Source organism: Typopeltis vanoorti, chromosome 7 (genome assembly GCF_054136105.1).
Source record: "Typopeltis vanoorti isolate ZY-2024b chromosome 7, IOZ_Tvanoo_1.0, whole genome shotgun sequence".
NCBI classification, from domain to species: Eukaryota; Metazoa; Arthropoda; class Arachnida; order Uropygi; family Thelyphonidae; genus Typopeltis; species Typopeltis vanoorti.
The window spans coordinates 107,109,103-107,121,739 of NC_143555.1; positions in this window are offsets into that span (position 1 = coordinate 107,109,103).

The window sequence follows — 12,637 nt, forward strand, 5'->3', positions numbered from 1 at the left end:
CCCAACAGGTGATGCCATATTGTCGTGAGGAATTTATCCAAGAATAGTATAAGCATCTTAAGAATGCTGCATTTGCAAATTTTTAACATCATATATTCTGTTAATTATGAACCTAAACTTATTTGTTAAGAAAATGGTGTGGGAGTTCCATTTTAGATTGCTATCGATGTGGAGGCCCGGATACTTGACTGATTTTGTTTTTTTTTCATTAAGCTACAGTTACAATTTAGGATGTGACTACATTCATTTTCATGGCCTTTCATGGTTATATTGTGGTCTAGCTTATATGTTAACGTGAAGTACATAAATCTCGTTTTATCAATATTAAGTCCATTATTGCGGTATCATTTATTTAATTTTAACATATCACGATTAATCCGATTTTTTAGATCTTCAAGGGTCTATCATTCAACGGGATAATGTTTACTGAAGTCGTAGATCCTAACACTCTGGCATCCACAAATTACTTTTTAAGGATTTTGAATCCATGGCTTCTTATAATTGACCATGAAAACCTATCTTTTGAAACGACTAAGGTGATTTTCGAGAAAATATTTCAACTTCACGTTCCTACAATAAAGGTGAATTTTTCGACACTTTTTAACTAAAGTGGGAGGATTCATCTTGTTTTCAGATGGGAGAATATACCCGCCCCCACTTCAGCGCTTAACGCGAAGTAGTCGAATCCTAAAATAAAAGGATTTGCTTGCTGTCAAGGATCCGGAAGAACTGAAGTAAGAAATAAAGTTTACGAAAGACATACTTAAAGAATGATAGTAACAAATGCTATTTAAGAATAATTGCTACATCAAATAAAAGCCTTTCAGGACTTTCTTCGTCGCGATCGCGCAAATATTGAGAATATGGGATCTGTTTTGTGAGGATTTAAGAAATTATATGAACTCACATTTAAACATCTTATCCAAATAAGAACAGCTCTTTGATCTTCAAAAAGCTTCCACATAAACATTTGAACTTACAGAAAGTAACTTCCAATTTTATATTCCATACTGTGGGAAAGCAGTGTATAAGAATTGGTGATTTTCGACGTCCTTCAAAACTTTTTTTCTTGTATAATAGAATATATGCGACGAGTACAAACGTGGATATAGCTGCTAGGGTTTCTGATGCCTTAAATAGAGCAGAAAAATCAGATGAAATTCCAAGACATTCTCGGTCAGTTGAATCCCGGAGATTTTAGCAGAAAACCTGCTATTTCTTACATTTTCAAATCCATATGTATTTATTCTCAAGAACAAGTGCTATATATTATAGTGGACTTCCAGCCAACTATTACAAAACATCTGACTCATTATCTCTTTAAATGCATTGCAGAATTTATAAAAAAAATCAGAAATTTCGATTATTTTACGCACCATTGGAACATTTTCTGAGAGATGCAAATGAGTGCATGTCTGAAATTTAAGCTGAAAATCTCATCTACTAAGCTAAATCACACTAAGTAGGTTAGGAAATTATGGGTTAATTTAGAATGGTCCTAGGAATAGATTATGCGATATGATTTAAATTTATTCATTTTTTGTAACATTCATGTAAGTCTTCGTACTGTAGATTTGCATAAAATATCAAAATTACCGACAGTTGAAAATAAATAAAAATTTATTTAATTTATTTAAAAATTCATTTTTTCTCTAAAATATATTTATAATATATTTATATAACTATATAAATATATATAATAAAAATTTTTAAAAAAATATATTTGTATATTTATAATATTATTTCGTATCCAAACACAAGTAGTACAGTAGTAAGTAAGTGGTACAACATGATTTACAACAAATTAGAATACATTACAATGAGATTAGCTTAGATTTGGTAGATGAATAATACAGGGAATAGTAATTAAATATGAAAAAAAGGAAACTATACATAACTTATATACAATAAACATGGTCAGATGTTCCTCCAGTATCTTGCACAATCAACTGCTCTTTCTGTGCAGGATATAAGGTCCTGTTTTGCACAAGGCGATAGAAGAAAGGGACAAGAAAGAAGGTGTTCCATGGACTGGGTTGTCCCACACTCAAAATTGTCTGGGCCAGTGAGGTATCCCCATTGGATGAGGTTTTGTTTGCATCGTCCTGTCGTCCAGCGTCTCTTTAGGCTTTTCCAAGTATTTCAGTCCAAGTGGGCACCACGTGGAAGATGTTCAGCTGTTGGATACCAGTATTATTTTCAGGATATAGTGCAAGCCATTGTTGAAGTCTTGTCTCTAGGAGGTTTTTAGGTAGTTCAACAGTTGTCAGGAAGCTATGTCGGTATCTTAGTCTCTGGGGCACAGAGGTCTGGCCGAACAGTGGATGGCGTTCATCATTCATTTGTCTGCTTGTTTCATCAGCTGAGAATGCAGATTATCGAATTGAAGGGGGGGGGTGAAATACCAGCCAAAGTATACAGGTCTTTTAATGGCGTTGGTTTCAGGCATCCTGTAATTAAGCGGCAGCTTTCATTCAATGCTGGGTCAAGTTTTTCAGCATGGCACGATCTGGACCATACTGGGCAGGCATATTCAGCAGAAGAATAGCAAAGGGCCAAGGCAGAAGATCTCAGTGTGCTAGGGCCTGCACCCCATTTGGAGGAAGTGAGCTTTCTTAGTATGTTATTTCTTGCATTCAATTTTGCCTTTGTTTTTTCTATGTGGGTTTTATATGAGAGGGTGCGATCGAGAGTCACACCGAGGTAGATTGGTTTCCAGGAATGTTCTATATTAGAGCCTTCCCAAGAAATCAGTAGCTTCCTGTTGGCTTCCGTATTGTTAAGATGGAAAAGGCCAGTCTGGGTTTTCAAGGTGTTTGGTTTTAGTTGATTGCTGGTATAGTATGTGGTTAGACTATTTAAGGCAAGAGTAGTTTCAATGGACTTGAAATTTTTTGATTGAGTAGCTATGACAAGTCATCAGCATAGATAAAATTTCTAGTTCCTGAAAAGATGGGGAGATCATTGACGTAGATGTTGAAAAGTAATGGTGATAACACACTTCCCTGGGGGAGGCCATATTTTGGCGGTGCCAGCGGCTCTTCCTATCCCTAAGGTCCACGTAAAAGCGTCTGTTTTCCAAGAGTGATTGGATCAGGAGGATAAGGCGATAGTCTCTAGTTATTCTGCATATTTTATTTCTGAGTGTGAGATGGTTTACGGTATCATATGCTGCAGTTAGGTCTACAAAGACTACTCCTGTGGCTAGTTTTTGCTCATAACCATTTTCTATATATTGAGTGAGGTTGAGAATATGCGATGTGCAGGATTTGCCTGGTCTAAAGCCAGCCTGCTCATAGGTTTAATAACCTCTCTTTAGTCCTGGTTCCAAAATGTTTAATCTGTTCACTACAGACATCATCAAGGCCTGCAGATTTTCTAGGTTTTAATAGGTTTATGGCAGCGTTGAGTTTAGTGATGGTGAAATCTGGATTAATCATATTTTGTTCCTCACTTGGGGTTCTCAGCCTCTTATTTTTTATGTGTTTTTTAGTGAATTTTCCATTTAGCAGCAGCTGATGAGCAATTTGATTAGCTGTTACCTGCGGATGCTCATATGGCTTAGTGAAATCTTTCCTAATTCTGTTGATAAAGTTCCATGCCTTTCTGCTACTATGGGTCATACCAAGAACTTCTATTTCTTTTTTCCATGAGAAATAATTTTTCTCCTGCTTGGATAGTCTCTTCTGAGAAGGGGTCGGTGTTGTAAAGTTGTAAATAATCAGCATGCTGGGCTTGATTGTCACTGGAAAGGCCTGGAATGTAGTTTGCGCGGCATCCTCGGAGGATGCGTTTGGTGGAGATTTTCCTCAGTATTTTTATGAATTCTGGATACTCTTGAGGATTTGGAGGGACTTCTTCTATGGAGCGGTCGAGATCTTCCATGAAACTCTTCCAATTAGCGTTTTGGAAATTAAATCATCGTCTGTAAGCGACGGTGTTAGGCATAATTGCTGCGTTGAATTGAAGCATTATAGGTCTATGTTGAGTATGTGGAATCGGATTTAAAACCTTTTTAGCACAGATGTTGGATATTTTTGAGCTAACAAATATGAGGACAGGGTTATACCCTCGCTTCGATCTGCCACTTTTGAAAGATGCAGGGAGTTTTGGATTATGTATCTGGTTTATAGAAAGGTTTTCAGCCCAGTTTTCAAGAAGTTCTCCATCTTCGTTGGACTTTCTTCGTTGGACTTTGTGTAACCCCAGTTAACACTATGGCTGTTAAAATCACCTAATCCGACATTAGCCATGTATGCATTATTATTAAGGAGGATGTCAGGGAAGGAGAAAGCTTCTTCTGGTGTTTTATAGACTGAGGTTATTCAGATATTTTTAAATGTGATCGTAATAATCTCAATGCTTCTGTTGTTCGTTGAGTCAATGGACGATGGGATTAAGTTCCCTTTCGTAAATATTGCTCTGCCATATTTATCGTGGGGTATTTCTTTGACGAGTTTCATGCCATGGATGTAAGGTCTTGCAGCACCTTCTCCTCTGTGAGTTTCTTGCAGGCAGAGCACATCGCAGTCATTATCTCTGTAAATATTTGCAACGAGATCTAGATTGACACTGGAGAAACCTTCAATATTAAATGATATTAATTTTAGGCTTGGCCCCAGGTAGGATCCTTTAGGGCAGAAATTTGGGAGCATTTTAGTTCGATAACTTGCGTATGGTTGATAGCAGCTTTAGCTTTCCCTAATGGGTACTAAAAGGGTGCAGGAAAGAGAACTTAGCTGCTGCGCACCCCTATTTATAATAAAAAAAAATATATATATACTAAATTTATATAGAATGCTTTAATAAAATTACGCTATCAATTACGATTTTAATTGTAGTATTGAATGAATCTATAGCACCTTTTCTTTTATTAAATGATAATTGTTTATATATTTCCATTGGTGTATATGAGATCGCCCGTGAGATGCGGTGACTAATACCCTTGGAGGGTAATGGATGGCAAATACTGTAGTCAAAGAAGTTCTAACTGAGGCACGGCTATTGCTGTTACCCTCCTGCCATGATCAGAGCTTTAATAGCTCAATAACACCCTATCCTTACACTGTCCTCTACAGATAACAGTGAAGATGAAAAGCATTCTTGCTTCGTCCCTTTAAGCTAGTCCTTATAAGGACTATAAGGATGGCAATGCTGTAGCCAATGAAGTTCTGAGGCTCGGCTATTGCTATTACCCTCCTGCCATGAACAGAGCTTTAATAGCTCAATCACACCTTATCCCTACACTGTCCTCTACACATAACGGGGAAGATGATAAGCATTCTTGCTTCGCCTCTTTAAGTCAGTCCTTATAAGGACTTTTATTATGCATTTAGAGGAGGATAGGAGGATCAGAGATTCGGTGATAAATACACTTGGGAGGTAATGGAAGGCAATGCTGTAGCCAATGAAGTTCTAACCGAGGCTCGGCCATTACTTTTACCCTCCTGCCATGACCAGAGCTTTAATAGCTCAATAACGCCTTATCCCTACACTGTCCTGTACAGATAACGGGGAAGATGAAAAGCATTCTTGCTTCGCCCCTTTAAGCCAGTCCTTATAAGGATTAATTATGCATTTACATGCTAGGCAAAAAAACAGATAACGGGAAAGATGAAAAGCATTCTTGCTTCGCCCGTTTAAGCCAGTCCTTATTATTATGCATTTACGAAAGACCCCCGTGTGGTGGCTGGGATAAGAATAGCCCCAATGTAGCTCATGCATGTCGTACGAGGCGACTAAAATGGGTACCCAGGAAGGGTAATGCATGGTGATGCTGTAGCCAATGAAGTTCTAAGTGAGGCTCGGCTATAGCTGTTACCCTCCTGCCATGATCAGAGCTTTAATAGCCCAATAACACCTTATCCCTACACTGTCCTCTACAGATAACGGGGAAGATGAAAGCATTCTTGCTTAGCCCCTTTATGCCAGTCCTTATAAGGAAAAATATTTCGGCTCCGTGTGGTTGCCGGGGTAAGAATAGCACTAATGCAAATCCAAGCATCTCGTAAGACGCAACTAATTGGAAACCAGAGTTTCGAGAGTTTTGCTGTCTCAGGTATCTTCCGGAATTTCGTTCCCGGTGAGGGGGAGCTTACATTTCGGGAGGTTTGCACGGGAGTGCATGCATATTTTGAGTCTCTGGGGAAGGTGTCCTCCGGCATTGCCCACTGAGGGGCTTTGTCGGTGGATGCTTTTCCCTGGAATATGAGCGTTTCTGCTCGGTGGTGGGGGAGGTGCCCCATCACCGAGTGGATCAACGCTGAGTTGGACGGTCTTTCATCCACTATGGAGTGGTCTAGGGATCGTCCTAATTTTTAGAGTCCACTTTACTTAAAAAAAAGCACCAATGCAAATCCAAGCATGTCGTAAGAGGGGACTAATTGGAGACGCTGAGAATCGAGAGTTTCAGTTCGCTCTCTTAAAGTTTTTGCCATAAGGGAGCAATTTGAGTCTCCGGGGAAGGCGTTTTCTGGCACGTCCTGATGAGGGGCTTTGTCAGTGAATGCTGTTCCTCGAAATATGAGATGTTCTGCTCGGTGGTGGTGGTGGTGGGTGGAAGGCCATCACTGAGTGAAGCGAACGCTGAGCTGGACGGTCATTTGGCCACTATTAAGTGGTCTAGGGATCTTCCTAATTTTTAGAGATTGTCTTTACTCACGTATCCCCAAGCATGTCGTAAGAGGCGACTAATTGGACGCTCAGATTCGAGAGTTTGAGTTCGCTCTCTAAAGGCTTTTGCGTTAAGAGAGCGAACTCTAAAATTCCGGAAGAAAAAATTCCGGAATAAACCTGAGAGAGCAAAACTCTCGAAATTCTGCGTCCATTCAGTCATCTCTTACGACATGCTTGGATTTGCATTGGTGATACAATCAAGACGATCATTAGACCACTCAATAGTGGCCGAAAGACCGTCCATCTCAGCGTTGGCTCCACTCAAAAATTTGAGTCTGCAGGGAAGGTGTTTTCCGGCACGGCCCGGTGAGGGGCTTTGTCGGTAAATGCTTTTCTTCGGAATTTGTGCAGGTTCTGCTCGGTAGTGGTGGTGGGTTGAAGGCCATCATTGAGTGGAGCCAACGCTAAGATGGACGGTCTTTCGGCCACTATTGAGTGGTCTAATGATCGTCTTAATTTTTAGAGATTGGCTTTACTTACGTATCACCAATGCAAATCCAAGCATGTCGTAAGAGGCGACTGAATGGACGCAGAATTTCGAGAGTTTTGCTCTCTCAGGTTTCTTCCGGAATTACCCTCCCGGTGATTGGGGAGACTTAGATTTCGGGAGGTTTGCCTGGGAGTGCATACTGACTCTCCGCGGAGGGCGTTCTCCGTCATGGCCCGCTGAGGAGCTTTGTCGGTGGATGCCTTTCCCTGGAATATGAGCGGTTCTGCTCGGTGGTGGGGGAGCCCCTCAATGAGTGGAGCCAACGCTGAATTGGACGGTCTTTCTGTCCCTATGGAGTGTTCTAGGGATCGTCCTAACTAATTTTGTTTAGTTGGCTTTACTTAGTTATCGCCGGGATAAGAATATCCCCAATGTAGCTCATGCATGTCGTACGAGGCAACTAAAATGGGTACCCAGGGAGAGTAATGGATGGCAATGCTATAGCCAATGAAGTTCTAACTGCGGTTCGGCTATTGCTGTCACCCTTCTGCCATGATCAGAGCTTTATATAGCTCAATAACATCTTATTCTTACACTGTCCTCTACAGACAATGGAGAATAGGAAAAGTATTCTTGCTTTTCCCTTTAAGCCAGTCCTTATAAGGACTATATAAGAATACTTAGGCAATTGCAAGGAGTGATCAAGGAATCCCTAGTTCAAAGCGAAGCTATTGTAGATATAAAAAATTCAAAAATATGAAGATACGATCTTCATAACAAAATGCATAAACAGAAATGAGGCTTAGGTAAGTCAGTAGTTCGAACGTCTTCTATAATAGATCCCTTTTTTGTTGTTCTTCTCAAGCGGCAATTTTTTTGTATTATTTTAATTGCGAAAATTGAATGTTACTAACGCAGCACACAAATTTTAAATACGACAGAAACTTGATCCGTACCAAAATTTTTCCACTTAGAGAATATTAAATAGAGTTCATTACTTCAAGTCTCAAGACGGGAGTCGCATGAAGTCTACGAAGAAACGATAGCAATGCAACACTCAATTGGTGGTATTCTCTCCAATCCTAACATTGATCCTAAACGTGATTATAATTGCATTCATTAGTTTTCCTTTCAGAAATTTCAGTGGAGCAACTGAGATAATCTTTGCGGTCTCTCCTAATTATAAACTATTGCTGAATTTCCATGACTCACCAATAAATCCGTTGAATTTTCAATTAAGATTGGTGTCGGCAAAGTGGTCGATATCGACCCCTGAGGGTCGATGTGGCTATCCAAGGGGTCGATAAATGTCTAAGGGTTAAAAGGGGGGGGGGGTCAATAAACACCTGAAACGATTTTGAGTAACACCTAGTAAACTGGCTGAGTCAACGAGGGATAAGCGCACGCTCTCCTCGATGAAGGCATCTAGAACAGACAATCAGGGGGTTGGTTCGTATTTATCGCTCATAGCTATCAGAGTGGTGTTCAGTGATCTGATAACTTTGCGTAATTTGTTTATTTAAAGTTATAGCGCCCAAAACCGAAGCAAGATGGAGAGACTATTTTAAAGAAACTTTAAATATAAAGGCAGATACAGGATCTCAACAGGCACAAAATATTACAACTAGTGTAACACCCACTTTGAACATTTCTGAAGACGAGATTTCGTTGAGCAAAGTCAAAGACGCCCTGAAGGCACTAAAATCTAACAAAGCATGTGGAAATGATAATATTAATGCCGAAATCTTAAAAGCTGATCTTAACACAACTACTGCCAAATTACAAAGATTATACAATGAAATATGGAAGACAGAAAAAATTCCTGTACAATGGTAAGAAGCAGTAATAAAAATCCATAAAAAGGGAGATCTGACCAAGGGTGAAAATTGGAGCGGAGTAAGTTTGCTGTCACTTCCCGCAATTTTACCAAAATTTTAATTAATAGATTAAAAAAGGAAATCGAAAATTTACTAAGAGAAGAACTGACAGGTTTTTGAACTGGTTGCAGAACCATTCAACAAATATTCACTCTTAGAAATATAATTGAACAACGTATAGAATTTCAAGCCCCACTTTACCTAAATTTCAGTAAAGCATTTGACTCAGTAAATAGAGATAAACTTTGGAAATTATTAGAAGAATGCGGAATACCTTATAAATTTATAAACATTATTAAGAATATGTAAGATGGCAGCAATTCTTGCGTGGAAGTAGATGGAAAACTTACAGACTTCTTTATCATTGAAACTAAAGTCAGGCAGGGTTCTGTGTTATCTGGTCAATTGTTTATAATTTTAATTGATTGGATTATGAAAAGCTCAATTAATCATAAAAAGAGAGGAATACGTTGGGACTTTACATCCACACTGGAATAAAAATAATCTGGAAGACCTTGATTTTGCTGATGACATAATGCTCATGTCGTCCAAGTTAAATGACTTGCAGCTAAACACTGATGTTTTTGCTCGCTGCGCAGAAATTGTGGGTCAACATATAAACAAGAAGAAAACCAAGGTCATGCGAATAAATGAATAATCAAATAAAGAAATTAAGTTAAAAATGAAACAATTGAAGATGTTGATACTTTTACATACCTTGGATCAGTAATAAATAAACAAGGCGGCACTGACGAACACATTTTAAAGAACTTCTAAAGCACGAAATTGTTTCACGCCATTAAACAAATTATGGAAAGCATCAAATATTACAGTTAAAGTGAAAATTTAAATATATAAATGTATTGTGCGAGCAATACTGCTATTTGGCTCTGAAACGTAGAAACTTACCAAGGCACAAAGTAAAAAATTGGTTTTCCAAAACAAGTGAAATTTAAAAATCTTCTGGTCAAATACAATTACTAATGAGGAACTTTTAAAGAAAACATCCTACAAGTCAATAGTCGAAGAGATTCGCCTAAGAAGATGGAAATGGACCGGACATGTTCTTCGCATGGGGATAAATAGAATACAGCAAATAGCACTGAGTTGGGCTCCAAAAGGAAAACGCTCTAGAGGCCGTCCAAAATTAACTTTGAGAAGAATGATGAATCCGAAATGAAGGAGGTGGGATGGGCGAGTTGGGCAGAAGCAAGGGCAGCTGCGAGGGAATAGGGCCGATGGAAAACCAGCATTGCAGCCTTATGTGCCAGTAGGCATGGAAAGACTTGATGATGATGATGATGATGATGATTGTGTTGTAGGAGAATACCATTTCGAAAATGTAGAACTATGAGGAAATAATATATTTAAGGTAACGTAATTAATCAAACAATAGACCAATTAGTTTTAATCATAACAAAAAAGGATCAATTACTTCCAAAGTACTAAGGGCATTGTTTATTGCGAATCAAGTTAATAACCTAATAAAAGTACTTACAGGCCTATTATCCTGCCAAATGTCCTTGGCTTTCAGATCGTTAATTTTTAGGATAATGGTATTAGTTTTATGCTTACTGAATATATTTTGTCTGTAAAACTTACCGCGTTCTATCGATTTTCGTGTTTTATGCAATAAAAACTCTTTATCCCGCATATGACCTGCTACCTCACCTTCGTTTAAAAGTCTTAATAAATGTTCTTTGTATATTTTTGAAGGGTTTCGAACTCAAATCTTTGTAACCAAATGATATCGTCGATAGCTATTGAACTAAGGAGGCTCCAATCATATATATATATATAACTCACTATATTTCATGCAAATGGATTGATGTGTTACTATTTCGCAGTACTAACATTCAAAAAAAAAGGGGCGGCGAGACATCTAATCAAACTATTTTTGGTGCCTAGAGAACACAGCGTGTGTCTGTTGTTGTATTGAACAGCATCAGCCACTACCAGTTGGTCACATGACCTCTACATTTCTGCCTGCTAATGTATAATGGATGCTCTCAATTTATAAATTAATTACCAACTTTTCTAACGATGTCACCCATGCTATAGTCGGAGCCGCTGTTCCATGGAGACGTAATTAACCATCAACGCCATCTGTGAAAACGTTCCACTACTGTTTATCCAAGCTGTTATTAATTTATTTATAATTGCCCAACGTCGGCTGATTTATTCGAAGGAACACACTTGTCATGTTCTGACGTGTCGCCTTTCACACCTTGCACCATACAACAATCACAGCCGTGTGCTTTGCAGTGTCATTGATGTACTTTGCATTGCTCAATATCACTTGCTATCACAGAGATCTAATGGCATGTATGTAACACTCACACCTGAAAACAGAATATATAATGGCGAAAAGTGTATTTCAGAGAGATCGTAAACAACAGTTCCTTCTGGGAATGAAAGCACCAAAATACTGCAGTTCATTAACTCTTGATGAACGATTGAGATAATACCAACCGATGCTTTGGGATTCAGAACACCATAATCTTTCATTTTTTTTAAATTTCATTTTTTTTTGTTCTTTTATATATATATAATCTAGTATTACTAAAGCCAAACGTGAATGTGCAATTTTTTCTTTTCCTACAATTATAAGGTATTCCATTCGCACATCCTCCAGTTGGAGATTTAAGATGGAGGAAACCAGTGCCTTTGTGGTCAGACAATTGGTGGTGTGACGGCAGACGTCACGACAAAGTTGGCCCTCCTTGTTTTCAACAGAATCCTTACACTAAACATTAGAGGGTCATGACATTTGCTAATTCCTCAATGTTTGGACCCCAACCTTGAACACCTCGGTAAGGAAGCATCGTATATCACTGCATGATTAAATATTTTGTATATACATAAATCATACAATAATAAATTATATTAATTCTAAGTTAATTTTTTAAAATTTTATTAAATATTCTTTCAGTAATTTTATATAATTTAAACAAGCCTTAATTTTAAAAAAATATACATAATTTATATTAATTATACATAACTTCAAAGTCTTAATGGATTGATTCATTCAATCCGATACCCTTGGAGGGTAATGGGTGGCAATGCTGTAGCCAATGAAGTTCTAACTGAGGCTCGTCTATTGCTGTTACCCTCCTGCCATGATCATAGCTTTAATAGTTCAATAACACCTTAACCCTACACTGTCCTCTACAGATAACGGGGAAGATGAAAAGCATTCTTGCTTCGCCCCTTTAAGCCAGTCCTTATAAGGACTATAATAAGGTCAAAGTCTTAATTGTAGAAATCGTGAGTTCACAGATTGTATTCTAATCCAAACTTTGCTCCAATCAACTAACACCTAGACATGCATAATAATAATAATAATTAAATTCAGTCATTAATAATATGTTACTAATTTACGAAGCCATAACCTTACACGTATTATTAAATATTTTTGTCGTTATGAAAGCGTATTTGTGAAGATAGGAGGATTGAACTTATTTTATTCAACATTTTGTTAGCTTGATTTAGATCTTTTAATTATTTAGGCATATAGTATGTGGACCTCCATTTGTACCCTTGTTCCAGGCCCGCAAATATTAGATGAGAGTCTGCATAAAGATAAGACGGTAGGTTTAGGTGTCTTATTTGAGGATGTAATGAACGAACGTGGATTGGTGTGTCTCATTCCAGA